The 18,874-nt window shown below is 36.3% G+C and overlaps 1 protein-coding gene across 1 annotated transcript in view; it reads right to left on the bottom strand.

The window, feature by feature from the left end:
• The window catches only part of LOC134796405 (klarsicht protein), a 338,016-nt gene extending 320,567 nt beyond the window's left edge, over nucleotides 1–17,449 (bottom strand). The window contains exon 1 of the mRNA XM_063768608.1: nucleotides 16,973–17,449. The gene's annotated coding sequence lies outside the window, so the exon portion shown is untranslated. The remainder of the gene's footprint in view (nucleotides 1–16,972) is intronic.
• Between the last annotated feature and the right edge of the window lie 1,425 nt (nucleotides 17,450–18,874).

Here is an 18,874-nt window from a genome sequence, read left to right as displayed (position 1 = left end):
AATTGGAAATTTGCGCAAAAAGAGCATAAATTGAGCCAATCTGTCTGAGATATTTGTATTTTTATGAAAAATAAATTTAAGTTTTGTTCCTATTTCTAAGAATATGCATAATATTGCATATAAGTTGATGTAGGCGAGATTCTACCAGTGTGAGGAACTGTGCGGCACAAGCATACCTGTTCAGTACAAAAATGCTTGTGCATTGTGCACTTGTGCCGCACAGTGGTCGAATCCCGCCTTCACTGATGGTGGTAGTCGTAATGATACGAAACTAATACCATCAACATTACAAGCTCTTCAAACAAACATTGCGACAGAACTGTATGTACAATTGCTACTCGAGATTACTGATACGTGTCTTATCCTGACGTCTCATTACAATAGCGACCCCCAGTGGGTGCAACATGACATTGAAGATGCAGTTGAAAGTGAAAACGAAAGTTCAAAAGTTGACCGATAGAGCCTACGGTGGGTCCGATGCCTCGACGTTGAATAGGCGTTTAGAATTAGGAAAATAGTAGCGATAACATCGGAAGAGGTGTGTCGAATTTCAGAGTTCCGTGTGTCCTACATACAGGTTTCGGCCAAACTTTTTAATAGTAATGGTTCATGCCTTTCTGCTTTTTTAATGGCATAATAATTATTTACCTACTATATTTAACCAAAATAAAAAGACCTTTTAGGTACTTACCACGTTTAGGAAAATTTACAAATAAACCTAAATAGATACGTATCTTCATTAGAGTTGTTGCCGATAGCAAAGAGTATAAAAATACAAATTGCAAAAGAAACACAAGGTGCATTTCATGCAACCGAAAACACGTGCCTGTGTCCATCTCGTTCATTTTTGAAATGTAAAACGGTCACACACAAAGCTTTACATGTCTGTTATGTCATGCGTCGTAAAGCCCAAAACGGCTTGCAAATTAGTTTCGAAAGTGCAAAATAAATAGATCCAGTTGCGGACAATGTTCACGAACAATATGGCGGTCTCGTGCTGTGAACAATATCCTCGCTAAAATTATTTATTATTTAAACCCGGATCCACTTTCGCTAGCGATGGCCGCGACAGATTAGCGCAAATGCTGTAAGAAATTGAGTGATGGCATAGCTAACAATGGATGGGATAAATGTCTGTGCTGGCTTATCCATAGCTAGCACTACATTTTTAAAGAGGATGTCGAAGTCCTTGTGAAGTAAAGGAGAAAAAGCCGGACAGTGGTCACAGGGCTTCGAAACCGCAGCTGAGGATGCAACTGGAATAAATTGTATGAGAGGGGAGGGGGAGAGAGAGCTTTTGTAAATTAGAACTCCATGCGTTTCCTCATGAACCATGATTAAGAATTATGGCCATCACTGGATAAACCACTTTTGCTGGCTTTTATACATCTCGTTACAACTAAGCAAAAGGCTCTTCAATTTCTCAGGCCACCTGGAAGGTGGATAACCAGCCTCGAAGTCGTTTGCCATCTCTTCAACATGTATGTCGTGATCGGAGGGTCTACCGCGAACACCGAAGTTCCTAAATTGCGAGCATATTTCTCTTTTACTCCAATTAGTGACCGAGAGATATGCCCGCAATGTGCGAACTTCGGTGTTCGCTGTAGGCCCCTTGTGCTGTGTGTCCTAAGCAATCAGCGTGCTAGTGTCACCTAGGTATTTAAAGGTAATTAACTAATTATAGTAAAAAGTGTTTCTATTAAATCCACCGAGGCCATAACAATAATACTTCACGTAGCAACAAGGACATACGCAGGACCTACAAATAAATGATAGAGCCCATTCAGCATTGACTACCTAAATCAGAATCGGGTCCGATATGCCTGTTACGCCGATGTCTATCAGAGCATTCATAAAGACGTCATTGTGTCATCATCAAAGAGTTATCCATGATTTTAACATGCACTATGTACACATATCTCATATACCTGTATTGTATATTATCGCGGAAATTAACACAGCTACGTCGGTAGACGGGCATTTTCATTTAACTTGTACTTTAAAGCGCGACTTAAGTCGTGTTTCAGTAACGCCTAACCGTTACATTCCTGACAAAATGTATGGGATTTGACATTGACCGTCAGTTTTGTAACGATTGCTAACCGGCCGTTAAAGGTACACAGTTAAGTGAAAATGCCCAGACACGGAATAACCCCCGACGGCGTCAAGCGCCTAAGTCTCCCAGCTGTTGACATCAATGACTAAATTAATTACGCACGATCGCTGAGACGTTATTACGTTGGGCAAATTTCCTTCAAGTGAAAGTAATAATTCACTTTCTCGTGCTTTCGAGCTATCTTCAGGGTGTCGAACAGGTATCGTAAACTTAATTGGTCAGACTTGATACAGCATACACACAGATTGATTTATTGTATATGCACATTCATACATCTATATAACGTGAAGTCAAGTGTTTATTTCCATCTAAATATCAGACCGGTTTGTTATTTTGAGGTGATGATATTAAATAATTTTGGAACGTTTAATTGGTCCAGTGTACTGAAATGACGGAAAGTTCGTTCTGAAAATAGAATCCTAAGACGTTTGCAAAGCTTTCTTAAATTATTAACGTAATCATTTTTTTCGAGTATTCTGAATGTTGCGTTTCGTCGACCGAAGCCGTTTCAGTCACGTTACACAAGAAATAAAATTAATAGATAATCGAACGCCATGTTTAAAGAAACGCTTTTTCCTTCAACGACCAGATTCATCTAAATCTAAGCATAAGACTGCCCATATGAATCAATCATAATAATCAACGAAAGTGTTCTCGTCGGCTCATCAATCTCTTAATCTAAATACTAATCTAATATCATAGTTATAGTATATAAAATGGCATGTAATGTAACCCGTCACGTAGCATAGTTAATCTAGAAACCCATCTCCTGAAAGGTCAGACAAGAATACCCCCAGGCCCTAAAGATCGATGTGCCTAACTATTATAAAATTGCTGGAATGGATGGCTGAAACCGTTCCGGGTATTCTGAATATGTATATGCATAGTTTATGCAAGTTATGTTTATTCTGGTGGAACACGGAAAAAAACGAGAACGTGTGAAGACACAGGCAAGGCAACGGCGCGGAAGGAACGATACGAAAAAAAAGAAGTAAAGCCACATAAATACGTTGCGTTTGAAGTGTTATCGAAGTAATTATTGTGAAGTTAAGAAATACAGTCTATTTACATAAGTGTCTAAGCTCCGTGAGCAAAATTATATTCACAAAAACCGTATCGTATGTGGATGTGGAGCATACCTGTAGTTAATATTAATACAACATAAAAATGCAGATTGTTTTATTTACCTCACGTAATGTTGTTTGAACTTAAAAGACTAGATTCCTGATGTAATATTTTCCTTGAGTGGAAATTACCTACTACATATTCTTTATGGAAAGATTCTGTTTCTAGTTTTAAATTTCAAAAATTTATGAGATATCTAATATAGGATAGGATAGGAATAGGTCCACTTATTTCAGACAATTGGTAAAAAAGTTTATTTTCTAGTAGAAGTTGTTTTGACTAAAACTATTATATAATTTACCTATACCTATTGCACAAAAGAAAAACTTATCGTACAAAAGGCGGACTTAATGCCAAAAGCATTTTACTTAAGATAATCGACCTCATGCAGCCTAGACTCCAACCAGTCCATAAATAGCCATAATAACTTCTTACCTTAGTTAAACGGTAATAGAGTCGGTAGAGTTCTAAATTAACTTAACCAATTACAAAATCCATTGACATAATCCTAAATAGGTATCCTAATTCAACCATTCAATTCATAGATTCCATTCGATTCCCTTTCTATGCAAGAAATCTATCCATATACTCACGCAAAGTACAAAAAACCTCAGACCCAGCGCTACGGAAGATTAATGCGGTCTAATGAACACATCCCGCGGACGAGCGCGCGCGCAGCGGACTTTGATCTCGCGCGCGGCCTCGCTAACGATAGCGCAGGGGACCAAGGGGACCCAGCGTCAAGTGGGACCTTAAACAGCCCTGTAGACATTAGACATGTCAATACAATATATATATTTATATTAGTTCGTGATCCATTAATTTCAGTCCTAATATGCTTAGATTGGACCTATAATCGAAGTTTTTTTTAAGAGCAGATTATAAAGTGATTTGCTTACCACGTGTGCTTGCGTCATACTCCAATACAACCACATTATTAATCATACTTGAGTTAAGAAGCAAGCTTACCTGAAAACAAGAAAGCGAATGATTAATCATCTTATGGCGATACAAGTATGTACCTAGTTATGTCAAGGCAGGATTAATTTATGCAATCTCATTTAATGTCATACCTACGTAGGTATTATGATGACATTCATGATACAATTACAAGCAAACATTAAAATTCTTACTAGTGACGTTAACACAGAAATATCTTAATGAGATTAAACGGAAATCTACTTATTCTTCAGGAATGAGATAAAAAAACAAACGCACTTTAACTTAATTAGGTACATCTTTTCACCAATTTCACCTCAATAATACTTGGTTTAAATCCTTCGCGTTACTTCCGGGCACCGTGTGCCTAAATTTTAATCTTTGAATAAGAGTTTGAGAGCGAACGTTAATAAAAAGTAAATTGTCTAGATAAATGTAAATAACTTAATAAATTGCTAATGCATGCATTAAATATAAAATGACGATATTTTACAAGCTAGCGGATGCATTCTTCGTTGTTTTAACAAAACAAATACGATTGAATAACGCTTCATTAATAAAAGTCTCAAAACATCACAATGATAGTTCTTTTCAACGGATACTAATATAACTATGCACTATGACAGATGTCGAAGAACTTGAATGGTGTGTGAGTAGGCCATAATTTCCATGACCTCAAAACAAGTGATGCCCATTGATGCGCGCGCCGGGTTGGGAGCCTCTAATTATAGCCCCGAACTGAGTGCGCGGACTTTTACGGCAACTTCGACAGAGGTACACACTTCACCACATAATAATAAATAATAAAGAAAAGATAAGAATTTAACAGCTATACAAATTGATTTTACGAAGAACAAATTTAATATTTTAACAGTCAGGCGAAACTTGGTCGTAGTAAAAATGAAAGTCACGTTTCTGATATTTTTTTTACGTCCATGTGAAGTCTAGGCCACTATAAATTGAATTATAAAGAGCCGATATGCTTGTTCTCTTAGAAATTCACCGAGCGAGACGGAAAAGTAGGACGCAAATAGTACGAGGAAAATAAAAAGATGCCCGCTCTTAGACATGGTATGTGTGTATGGTCAGAATGTGTATAATAAGAATAACTATAAGATTATAACAAAATAACATCTCGGTCAAATATCTACAAACTGCCTTGTTTAAGCTGAAAATGCATTTAGTTTACAACAGATTGTTTGACGATCGATGTCCTATTCAATTTGGACAAGTAACTTCCTCATTTGCCAAGTAGACCATGTTCATTCAAATTACGAGCATTGCGTTTATCAAATATCTCAATCAACTTTTAAATTGCGATGACCGTCCATCACAAGAGTAACAAATTTGAAGGCGTGGTATAATTTAATTTAATAACTGTAATAAATCATTATTGCACTGTCGTCACAGCTATTATGGACGGCGGGTCCAGTTTTCTTGCATTTCCTTCAGAATTTCCCATGCTTTCCAAACCGGTTTGTTTTAATAGATTGACCGTTTAGACCAATAAGCGAACTGGACCACAGAGATACCTATAATATAAATAATGTCGGGTCAATCCCAATCATCAAAATTATGTATTATAATATACATATAATTTTGATGACATAGGTATCTACAATGAAAAATGCATCGTTTAAGATGCGTATCCACTATGTCAATGGTTACATATGAAAACTTAAGACAAATAACTACTCCATCTTTCAGTTTTAACCGCAGTTCAGCAAAAGGTCATAACTATATGACTCGACATCTACCGCCACACGTTCACTCTCCGCCTTTCGTAATCCTCATAATACTATTAGCGGAGTCACTGGAGCAGCTACTTCTCAGTATCTAATCACCAGCTCAGTTACTCGTGCCAAGTAACCGGAATCAATTATGCCAAGTAAAAATACTTCAATTATCTTAGAAACGATAGCGGTTTCCCAACCAAAGAAAGAAGCCAACGTCACGTTAACATACGGTCGTATTCTATAAAAGGTTGCGACACTCGTTAATAAGGCCTAATTGGAGATTTCACACGGTTAGATTAACCGGCATAAATAAATGTTTGTTTCTAATACGACGTATTCCCTATTGATTTCTTGTGATTTAAGCCGTTATTGAAATTATCGATTGCATACTGTGTTACCAGTGACAGGTTTGAAACGAGTCTAAGTGACATCACGGGTGACACATTTACTGTGATGTTGCGCGTGGACTGTACCGTTCGCGCAAGGACGTTAAACCTGCTGGAGAAAATCTTGATTATATACTTAAGGGTTAGAAACCAGTCCAAAGCAAGGAGAAAATTTATAGCTTAATTAAAAATGTGTGAGAAAATAGGTTTACCGTGGTTAACTTCTGATTTAATAGAGTTGCAGAGGTATAATTTTGTTGCAAAAATTGGCGTACAATCTATGTTCTAGTACATAGTTATATTTAGCTTGTGTTGCTCGTAAAATAGTAATATTGCTATGTTTACTTACTGTAATAAAACGAATAAAACATTTAAGAGGTGCTAATTTGCGGCTGAAAACCTGATTTAACCAGTGACCTTCTAGTTAGAATATCTTGTGGATAGTTACGTATTAATTTCCGCTAACGTGCAGTACCCCATGTATTTACTGTATTAAGTAGAAATATATTTTAATTAACGGCTTACAGTTAGTAGTGTTAGTACCTACATAATTGAATACTATGGCATACATTACACAGCGCTATAATTTAATATTAAATCGATAATCCGTTATATATGAGATAAAGCAACTCGATATAATGTCCGACGATGCAATGTTACACAACCACAACCTCACTGCTGCCGCAGACAGGCTCGCCCTAAGGGACGCTTAAACTATCTATTACTAAACCATCATAATTATGAATATAAATTTATTTCACAGCACTTTCATTCGGGAGCATAAATCCAATACAACAGTTAAAGTACGCAAAAAAATAAAGATTTAACACTCTTACGAAACAAATGGGTCCAATAATTGATCGGGTGCTATCAGAATCAGATACTTAATTACCTAATACTAGATCCCACAGTACGGTGCACACCGATGCATGAAATTCTACCATCAGATAAGACGAATCTCGTATTAGGGTCGCATCCACCTGTGCGGGCCGCTGTACTAATAATTACTGGGAAGCCAGCAGCAATTACGACAAAGGAAATTACATCGCACAATACTCGGGTACATAAATCATCAAAGAAAGTGAAGTGAACATGCAGTTTAGGTTGACCTGTGTCACTGGAATAATGCATGTATACATAAAATATGATGACAGCAACTTGTGTTGGAATTACAAGCTAAATTAGCCTCTATGCAACTTTTAAATATCCCTTAAAGAATTAACTTATCATCTAGCAATTTAGAGAAAGGCGAATAGAAGGAATGACGAATTATTGGAATTGCACACAATAAACAATATGACGATAAGAAATCTGAATGTAAAATGGCGCCGACAGTTTCATGTTCATACGGGATGTGTTTTTGCGAGCGTGGACTCACTCTACGATGAGATTTATAATATCTTCATCTGTGTATCTATTCTATCCAAACAAGTTATCTGTCTGAAGATATAACATTTGTGAAATTTTCTTAGTTTAAATTGGCTGCTATTTAACTGATCACCAGATTTAGTAAAATTTAATACAAAAAAAATCTATTTTACCACCCTAAAATCATGAATGATCACCAAAATTATAACACCATTTTAATGTGAAATGATTACCAATTTTATTACATTTTACTATCCTTTTAAAGGAAATGACACCAAACTAATCATTATTAACCCAAAAACAGTCAATGATTACCAAATTTCAAACCCCATTTTAATGTGAAATGATAACCAAATTTTTACATCTTGCTATCCTATTAAAGAAAATGACACCAAAATAATCATTGTAAACCCAAAAATAGTAAATAACCACCAAAATTAGAACTCCATTAGTAAAATGATAACCAAATTTTTAAATCTTGCTATCCTATTAAAGCAAATGGCTCCAAAATAATCATTGTAAACGCAAAAATAGTAAATGATCACAAAAATTGTAACCACATTTTGATTAAAAATGTGCAAACATTTAATATATCGTTATCCTATTAAATTAATTAATCCACTTCGTCACCTTTTTCTAATAGCATTTTATTTCTGTAACAGTCGCAGTTCTAACCTAACCTAACCCACTTTTCTAGTAGCATTTTGTTTCTGTAAGGGTCGCAGTTCAAACCTAACCTAACCCACATTTCTAGTAGCATTTCGTTTCTGTATGGGTCGCAGTTCAAACCTAACCTAACCCACTTTTCTAGTAGCATTTATTTTCTGTAAGGGTCGCAGTTCAAACCTAACCTAACCCACTTTTCTAGTAGCGTTTCGTATCTGTATGGGTAGCAGTTGAAACTTAACCTAACCTACTTTTCTAGTACCATTTCGTTTCTGTAAGGGTCGCAGTGCTAACCTAACCTAACCCACTTAACTGATAGCAGTTTAACTTACTTTTCTAGTAGCATAACGAAATGCTACTAGAAAAGTAGATTAGGTTAGGTAGGTATGCGGTGCGGGCTACGGGGGGTTGAGCGGGAGGGGCTAGTAATTTTGGCATCAGTTTACTTTATTTGGTAATATGTATACATTTTTTGGTAATCATAGTGGTTTATTTAGGTGAAAATATCGCATTAATTTGGTCTTCAAGATTTGGTGATCATTAATGATTTTTGGTGATCATTCAATATATTTGGTATTTGAATACAATTTGAAGTGCAGTCGTGATTAAAGTGGTGGTAATTTTGTATTTTTAGGCCTTATTTATTTGGTGTTCAGTAATTTTTTTTGGTAAGCATGATTTTTTTATTTAGGGTACCAAAGTATTTTTTGGTGGTCATTATATTTGTAGCCGTTTAAATTAAAGACCAACTAGCGTACAATAAGGTCAATTAGAATCAAATTAGAATGCAATCACAATTTAATTACTGCTAAAGTGGGCGTCAACTTCTCACTAAAACTGGTTTATGATCAAATGAGATACATTCTGTGCAGCCGTTAAATTGTTGTCAGAGTTAATTCCAGTAATTATAAGATTGTAAGTAATTCAAGATAGAGAAAATTCAATTACTAGATTAACTGTGCAATGTAATTTAATTGTAGACACAGGAAATGGCTAACTATTACAATCAACACCAAGTGACCGTTTAATTCGTTTTTTATCTGTGTCCACTAGGTGGAATACATAGTGTTACTGTACCTTGACTGGTATTTAAAGGCTATCAAAATACACCGAGCTCAGTGAACTGAATTCTAAGGCAATTTACACCACTTTTGAAGAAGTTTTCCTACAGATCTTCAAAATGTGTCCACTCTGCTTGGACTTCGGCCTCCACATCACTTGAATTTTTTTTACAACCCATATGTTATTTTTATTGGGGAACCTGTAGAAGTCGGATGGAGCTAAACCGGGCTAATAGGATGGATGCCAATCATTAAAATCCACAGTTGTGAATTTCCGCCAACGTGCATTATCCTAGTGAACGAGAAGTTATTTTGTCAATAGTTCAAGCCTTTTGTCTTCGTACAGTCGCGTAAACGGCGTAAGAGTTTGCAATAAGAGTCTAAATTTAGTAAATTTGTAACACTAGTGATTTTTTCTTTCACTGAAAGGACCTTCGGAGACCATCTCTTTTATACCTTGAAGAAACCTAATTCTCTGACATCAATTTTTGGGCGGTTTCATAAGAAATGCCTGATGTCAGGTTTCTGCGCTTCACCGCTTCAACATCCTGAGACAATTCCCACTAAGATTTATAAACCAAGAATATTTAAGTGGCATTGTCATCGGATTGAGGTATGAAATGTGTGGTATAATAGATACTAAAGTAATATTGGTACACTGATGATAATAATAGTAATTACAGTGCTGACAAGATTCAATCACATAACATTCGAGAAACGAAATGAGGAACTATTTACACTTATATTATCATAAATATAGAACTAAGCATATATTGGGCAAAAAATACCTAGTTAAGATGAAGCAAGCAAGTTTAAGGAAGTAGGTACATAATGCTTCATAACAGTAAGTTTACTTTACGTTTGAAATATGCACGATTATTGTTGAAAATGTCAACCATCACCAGGTTGTTATTGTACATTTGACATCTTCTGCGAAGCGGAGCGCGGACTCCAGCGTTACTGTTGTGATGCGGCTAACAAATTTGCAAGCACTATGAACGCTTTTGCATATACAAATGCGCTAACGCACCGGAAAAAGGGCGCGTCGCTTGAACTCGAACATGGTTCACACAGACCACTCTTCCTCGAGCTACATGCAATAATAACACTGAATGTGCATAATATAAAAGATATATGTATATACAAGTTGAGAGTCAGTAACAGTATAACGTACCCAGGCGTAATTAATTTATGAGTAGGTACTAGAAAAATGGAAAAACCCTCATTCGATTCCCAATCCAAAATTTCAAGTTTTTCAAGAGACATCTTCTCATATGAATGTTCTAAAATAGTTGGAAGAAGTCGAAGTTGTAGAAAAGAAAATAGTTGGCCGAAATATACGAGGCTACAAACGGAGTATACACTAATTTCTGGTAACTCATCGATTATGAAACCGATAACATGATTTATGTCATGTCAAGACGGTGTTAACATGCGCTTGCTTATCTCTACCAATCTCTTAAATCTTGTTTTAAAGCGCGTAGGTAGTTCAAAAGTAAATCATCTTCTAGTAGGTATGTGTAATATGTTCGAACAGAACTTAAGTACCGTTATAGTTAAATGTCAAAGCTAGCTAGTGTGGTAGGTTAGGACCCTGGAAATGACGCCAGTTCGCGTGCCGCGCATTCGCATCGCTGGTTCCAGTCGGGGCGAACGTGTGACTCACAGGATGTCCACTCTAAGTGCAACAATCCTGGACCATTTCACAACGCTTAGGTACTGGTCACTACACACGTTGCCAGTGGAATTATGACCTCTGATTACGCATAGTCGTTGAGAATTCCGGGGTCAAGTTATATTCGTATTAAGGGTGAGCTTACAATTATTGGGACAAAATGTTTTGTTAAGATGGTCAGACACGGATCAAAAGGCAATAATTGTTTAGCCAATGCATTAAGTTTGTACGCTGCAAAACAAATTAATTATGAGCGATTTATTGATCTAATCTAGCGTTCAAAACGGGTATTTATGATGCATCTGTGAATATGATTTTAAACAATAACATCGAATTTATTTTGATTGGATCTATAGACTATAGATTACATGAATATGAAAAAGATCTTTCATGTTGAAATAAAAAAATTTAAAGATTATCTCGCGTTTTAAGAATTTAAAATAATATGGGCAATAACTATTAGGTTTTTGTATTCGGTAGTTCAATCTCTGAATCCAATATGTTATCCTTGAACGATATTCGTCAATTATTATGAACAAGTTACTCGCATGACAACGTCTTTGTTACTTGAGCCTTATATGTAAAGTGTCATTCTATGGAACTTGCTAACTATGTAAACAAAAGTCACTAGTAAATTCATCATTCAAAGACAATTTCAATATGGCGGTTTGTTTACATAGTTAGCAAGTTCCATGGAATGACAATTTAAGTACAAAATAAATCATGCGGGGTAATGATCATTGTACAGTCAGCATCAAAAGATTGACAAATTGATAGGCAAAATGGCCGAATTTATTGCAAGATATCTTTAAGTACCTACAAGTCGAAGCAATTACAACAAAACGGTTAAATTTAGGTCACAAAATTAATTAAGTAAATAACCATAACAATTAAACCTGCATAAAATCTTGAGGGAAACGCCGTCGCGTCGCATCCTGCATTGCGCAAAGCCTTAATAAAGCAATTAGCATGGATATCTTCCGTCTTGCTCGGCCGGTGCCTTCCGTCTTGCTCGGACTATTACGCCTCGGGCCTCGGTTAAGTAATTGGAAACCATTCTCTGATTTTTCAGTCTGACTGCAATCGGTGGCGTTAATATTGTTTACACAAAATTAACCGTCCAGAGATGCGCACCTAGACGACAGGCCAATACACACCACTCCACTCACACACATAACACACGTGATTTAATAAATATTTCCTTAAGGCAACAGACGGAACATATTGTAATACGAATTGCACGGCTCCTCTTTTTGTGACACACGTAGGAAGATTGGTTATGTAGCATAATTACTAAAATCAAATATCCTATGTACGAAATTCCTAAAGACAGAACATCGAAAATCAAAATGTCTAATGTACGAAATACTCAACCTATTTTTAAATGTCTAAAGTACAATACTGCCAGTGCACGAAAATACTAACGACCTTTTTTCCTACGTTAAGTTGACCTAAGTTTAAAATGTATAAATTGCGAAATTTCTAACGACATTATTTGTCCTGCGTTTAGCTGACCTTAGCTTAAAGAGTCTAACGTATGAAACTTTCTTTAAAAAAAACATTTCCTTTACAACTAAACTAGACCTCCTATTTCTGGGCGGTTTGCCCTTCGGGCAACTGAAACTACCTAACGAACCTAACCTACCTACCTAACTATCGTAGTATCGGAGATAAAGTGATAAAGTGATGAATGGTCGGACAGACAGACAGACAGACGCACGAGTGATCCTATAAGGGTTCCGTTTTTTCCTTTTGCGGTATGGAACCCTAAAGATTACTTAGGTTCGGTTCCCACCCATCCCATATCATATTACTATCATCGCTAACCACTCAAGATCCGAGCACGAAAGCATCGAGTAATCGACAAGTCATCGACGAGTCCTATAATTACGATCGTTGCGCGGGAGGGCGTACCAGGATACAGGCGCTCCCTGGGAATAAAACCATAAAGGAATATTACTAAAGGCATATTACCCGGACCATTATGGGGACAAACGCTGTGACATGTATACATGTAATAGCAAGGGAATGTACGGCTAGAATGATGGATGGCACGGCGCTGTTAATTGATGATCAACGTTATGGAATGAAATAACTGAAAGGAATTAATTCAATTAAATATACTTACTAGTGAATGCTTGATCAGGTTAAATGGTTATAGATTGCATGTCGTAACTCTTCTGTTTGTTTACCTATTAACCACACGGGTAACTTTGTTTTGTACCAACAATTAAACAAATGGGTCAAACAGATCACTGTGTTATGTCTTTCCTGTAGACATACATAAGAGTTAAGGGCTATAAAGGTTAATTTTCTTATTTAACCCTTATCCACGTGAAAAAGGTCCTCCTTTTATTTAGAGAACTATGATAAAATCATTGCTTACATGCCCACAAGCTGTTAACTATTGCCCACAGGAGAGAAAAACGTGCTGTTCGCGATAACACTAGTTTTCTCTCCTGTGGGCAATAGTTAACAGCTTGTGGGCATGTAAGTAATCATTTTATCATAGTTCTTTAAATAAAAGGAGGACCTTTTCACGTGGATAAGGGTTAAATAAGAAAATTAACCTTTATAGCCCTTAACTCTTGTGTATATCTACAGGAAAGACATAACACAGTGATCTGTTTGACCCAAATATGTGATTACTTATTACTACTGAATGAATAAGTTTTTGGCAAAAATTTCATTTTTGGTACAAGCTTTTATCGCTGACGGTACTTTTCGTACGACAGACAAATAATACTCATCGAGACAATTCTAAAAACCCCTAACACAATTAGGTTGCGTTGTTTCATCCCAGAGTTCCTATGGCCACCTCCTGTCTCCATCATCAGATCAGTTCGACAGTACCATATTATTGTATTGTCATCAGAACTACATACAGCTGCCAATTTTCATGACGCTACGATCCTTGGAAGATGGTTAAATTAGTTACCTTAGATTCCATTACATAGTTACATACAGGTCGACCTAATAAAAGCTTGTTAATCCTGTCTCCATCATCAGATCAGTTCGACAGTACCATATTATTGTATTGTCATCAGAACTACATACAGCTGCCAATTTTCAGGACGCTACGATCCTTGGAAGATGGTTAAATTAGTTACCTTAGATTCCATTACATAGTTACATACAGGTCAACCTAATAAAAGCTTGTTAAAAATTCAAATTAATAAAATAGATTACCTAAATAAAAACAAGTGCGTAACTAAGCAAGTAAAATTCTCACAAAAAAAAAACTAAATCGTGAAATATATACAACAATTTTAATTTTAATCGTTCATAGAAACCAGCCTAAGAATGGCCTTAAAGCCATGAAATGCTCAGTTTTTACCTCTGTTGGTGTTATTGTGCTAAGTATCTAATTACAAAAAAGCCGGTTTTAGTGTGGTTTTTATTTGAATTTACGATTTCCGGACGCCACTAGTTTCATAAAATGTCTCACTACGTTAGTTTATACTTACTATACTTAATTTTAGCAGAAATATGGCAAATTTATTCCTAATAGCAGTGATGTTATCTGAATTAAATTTTTGATCGTGGCTGTTACGACGCTAGCAAAATTAAAGCGAGTACAAGTTTGCATGAGCAATTTGAGCATGGCCATGGCCTATCCTAGGAGGTTTTTATTGTTAATTAACTACTAACTAGGCAATTATTTGGGTAAGTTTAAAGATTACAAAATACTTGTTGTAAATGTTCTCGTAAGAGGGAATCTACATACCGGAAAAATCGGTATAAAAAACTGTTGTTATTTCTTAACTTTGTCTAAAAATCTTTTTCAGACAAAATATTACAGTCACCGGGTATTTCTCTTACTCCAACTAAACTTACGCATGTATAATCTTAATCTAGTATGAAATCACAAATCAAATCAGATTAACGCAAACCTCGTATTTCTGCCAATAATGGAAAGACTGAAACTGGACACAATGGGTAATATTTTAACAAATGGAAACAAAAATCCTTATACGGCAACGCAGTAAAAGATAAACTTTCATTTACATCTTACTCATACGCATTACGCAGTTTTCCACGATATCTCTTGCGCCCATAGATATCTTGAACCATTATTATAATATTTTTTTAAAACGCGTCTTAATATTTTTTAAAGCGCAAGAACCAGAACGAATTAATGTTAATAACGATGTTTCCAGCTTCCTTTTAAATTAATTACAGCTCATTATCATGCTACTACACTTAGTCTTCAATATTTATTTCATCAACATTTTGCGCGCCGTAACCTTAAAATATATACCTACCCATGCAAGATTATGAGTTATACGAAAATAATCACCAAGAAATTAAAAGGTTTTTAGTAGTGGCTAAACATTTGGAATTATCGTGCATAAAAGACTAGTTTTAAGAAAATTCAAATGTCTCTTTCAGAAGTCTACATACTCGTATAGGTATTATTTATATACTTAAGTACTTATGTATATCTAACATACATAAACGACCTCGATCATATTTCCCGTAATTTTCAGTAGATTCATATTGTAAATGTAACCGGTAAAGCTTTCCGATAGCGCGATACCAATATCAAGGGCAGCCGATAATATTCGATGATTCGGAGCCAAATCAAACTCAATCGTGACCGGAGCTCTAAGCAAGGGAACAACGTAACGTAATAGACGCCGGCGCCGGCGGCCGGCGCTGATCGCGGTCGGAAGTCCTAGCATGCCAGCGCTTATCACGATAATATTAGCAAATTCTCTTCGACAACACTGGTCGGAAGGAATCAGAAGCTCTAAACTCAACGAAATACTGAGCATGCTAGCGGGCTTACTTGTGCAGAGGGCTAAGGCTAAGCGCAAAGATAAAATCGCAGCAACAAAGTCGTAATGTAATGACGTTTCGGAGATGAGATCGGTTATTTAACGATGTTACGTGAACAATGTGTCTAATGATTACTTACTAAGAATAGTAAGAATGTTAATGCACAATATATGTATTAAATGTAGAAGAGAAATATAGTGCCAGTAAACATAAAGATGAATGAAAATATCAATAGAAAGTCCAAATATATCAATGGATCTACAAGCAACGTGCACGACTCTCAATATTTCGCGGTGGTCGTGACGCGGGGGTCAAGGAGCGAGGTGGAATGGCTGCCGATGTGACTATTTAAGCCTAGAAATTCAATCTATGCCTAGGTCAAACTCTCTAGGGCACTGTTTTAACAACAAGACAAACCGTTTACAGTCTGTTTATTCCGAACAAAAGACTGTTCTGCCCCTTCTGAACTGGAAAGTAAAAATTCTCTTCAGAAAAATATTTTTCCATGAATTATGCATTATGACGATGGGTGGTATTATGCTAATGTTTCATATTGATTGTCTTAGCGCACCAAACGAAGTTAATTTATTATCGGACATTCGTCAAGATTGCAAAGTGAACGGAGATCTTCGAGTTCCAGTTTATTCGCATACAATGCCGGTCCCACTTGTCGGAATAATTTGCAATTAATAAACGGTTTGACCTACTCGTGAATTTGTCGATTCATTCTTACATCGGTATTAATTAATCTCAAATTTTGTTTGTTTTACGATCTCCGGTTTCTGGTGATGTGATGGGTGTCACTTTCTTCACTGTCAAAATAGCACCTTTATTTTGTTTTTTTTGTTTGGCGCGGCGGAGGTATTGGAGAAATATGTCTTACAATCTCTGTGCGAGTGTCTGGTGTCGTAAAACGAGTTTTGTTAATGAAGGTCTTCTTCACCGCCTTTGAATTAACGTTTAATATTAAAAGACGACCAATGACCTTGCGGTTGGTCCTGCCACGATTTCCTCATTGTACAGCTAAATTCATAATTATGAAAATGTCTGATGTTTACGTGTACCTAATTGTTTTGGTTCTGCATCAGTGGACTAGAGTGGTCATTGGCATGACTTACCATAAATCAATCCGTAGTAAGGGGGGAGAGCACGGTGTATCAATATTCCAGCATTCACGTGAATTGGATCACAAAACAGCTTTTTGTCTCGCGTTCAGTGAAACGTATCCCAAGTCTCGAGCCCACAATTAACACTTTCCACAAAACACATGCTCCAATTCCACCACACCGAACTGATATGCACTGACTCCACAACACTTAAGGTTTGCACAGTCTTCACAGTTCCCGGCTGCAAGGACGAAAATACGCACGTCCGAATTCGCGAAACGAATTCACGCGTACTTCGATATTTAAAAAGGTTAGTCCAACTGACTTTACCCGACCAAATCGTTCAAAATTCGTATCGAAAAGTCAGTTAACATTTTGACAAGCGTCGAGCGCGAGTCCAACACGAGAGCGCGGCGCGAGGAGCGCTAACAAACTAAAGGCCGTCCGTATCCGTACGCCACACGCGGCAGACGTCGACTTTTACCCAGCCATGTTAAACCGCTATCGGTATCGTACTAACATTATAATACTAAGTTACTTTTAAATTAGAAGCCTTGTGAAGTTGCAAACAATGTTGGGCATACACGGAAATTTGTATTTAACAGCCTAGGTGTCTGCGAAGATACATACGTAAAAACTGGGGGCGGTTGGGGTTTCAATCCCAGCACGCTACCTTCTAGGTGCAGTGAGCTGCGAAATTGCATGGAGAAATTATGAATGAATTCATTGATAAAGTCGCCACGCACTTTTGCGGCTTATGGTACAGCTGATGTAGACTTTGCACGATAGTGAACTTCTGATTCACGTCTTATTATCTCTGATATTATTTACTGTCAAAATTTTGTTCTAACTGACAGGCCGATACCGTCCGGCGGATTGTTAATCAGTGGGCCCCTTTAGCGAACACTTAGATTCTGCGTAAACAAATACATATAAAAATGCTTCCTATAAAAATTACTTACCTAAGTACCTACCTAATATACTTACTTAAATGAAATCTGATCTAATCTCGTCTATTATAATTTCAACTCAAAGCTTATACCCGAGGCCCGGTATTCGTTATAACATTTTTATTCAAAACCCTAAGGCAGATAATAGACGCTACGACTGCTACGAGTAGATATTCAAAAATAAAACTACATTTTATATACGATCTGCAATATACCATTAATGTTCACGGCCATGATAAAATTAAAACAAGAGTGACCATCCCATATAGAAGTCTCGAGTAATAAATAGATTATCCATTAATATATAACATTATATGGCAAGTCACTATCGTAAACCAGTTATGTCATTTTATATTTCATTAAATTTGCATATTGTTAAGTATAAACATTGAAAGGTAAGGCGTGTTCCAGTTGAGAAGCAAAGTATCAATTTAACAATAGTTTTAACGAGCGATAGATATTGACATGAAAGTCATTTTAACCTCTACCCAGACAGAGGTATATATAAAGAGGTCTTTCAATTTATTGTAATTTGAATCTTCATTTTAACAAATCAAAATTGCATTTGTTCTGGCTAGTTTTAAGCTAGCGGCTAGAGGATATGTAACTATGTATACCTACATATGTATTTAGATAAATGTTGCAAATTTCCATTGTTATAAATTTTATGTTTAAGCTACTATAAATTACTATAGGATATAGGATTACAAAAAATCTATTATTTGACTAGATATGGATCGTAAAGCTAATATGTAAAATAAACCTACAATATTGCAGATAATAAATAGACATTAACAAGCAGACAGTATCCCTATATCCCTACCTAGAGCTGGTCATTAAAACAAGCACAATTAAACAGACAAGGACAATCGCTTGGTATTCACTTCAAATCACAGGAGCTCATTTCGCAAGATTTAGTTAACAATCTCTGTATTAAGTCCACGAGCACTGGACGTAATATTTT

The sequence above is a fragment of the Cydia splendana genome, chromosome 1, assembly GCF_910591565.1.
Source record: "Cydia splendana chromosome 1, ilCydSple1.2, whole genome shotgun sequence".
Classification (NCBI taxonomy): Eukaryota; Metazoa; Arthropoda; class Insecta; order Lepidoptera; family Tortricidae; genus Cydia; species Cydia splendana.
The sequence above is the reverse complement of the archived record's forward strand: the minus strand, read 5'-3'. Positions and strand labels throughout refer to the sequence as shown.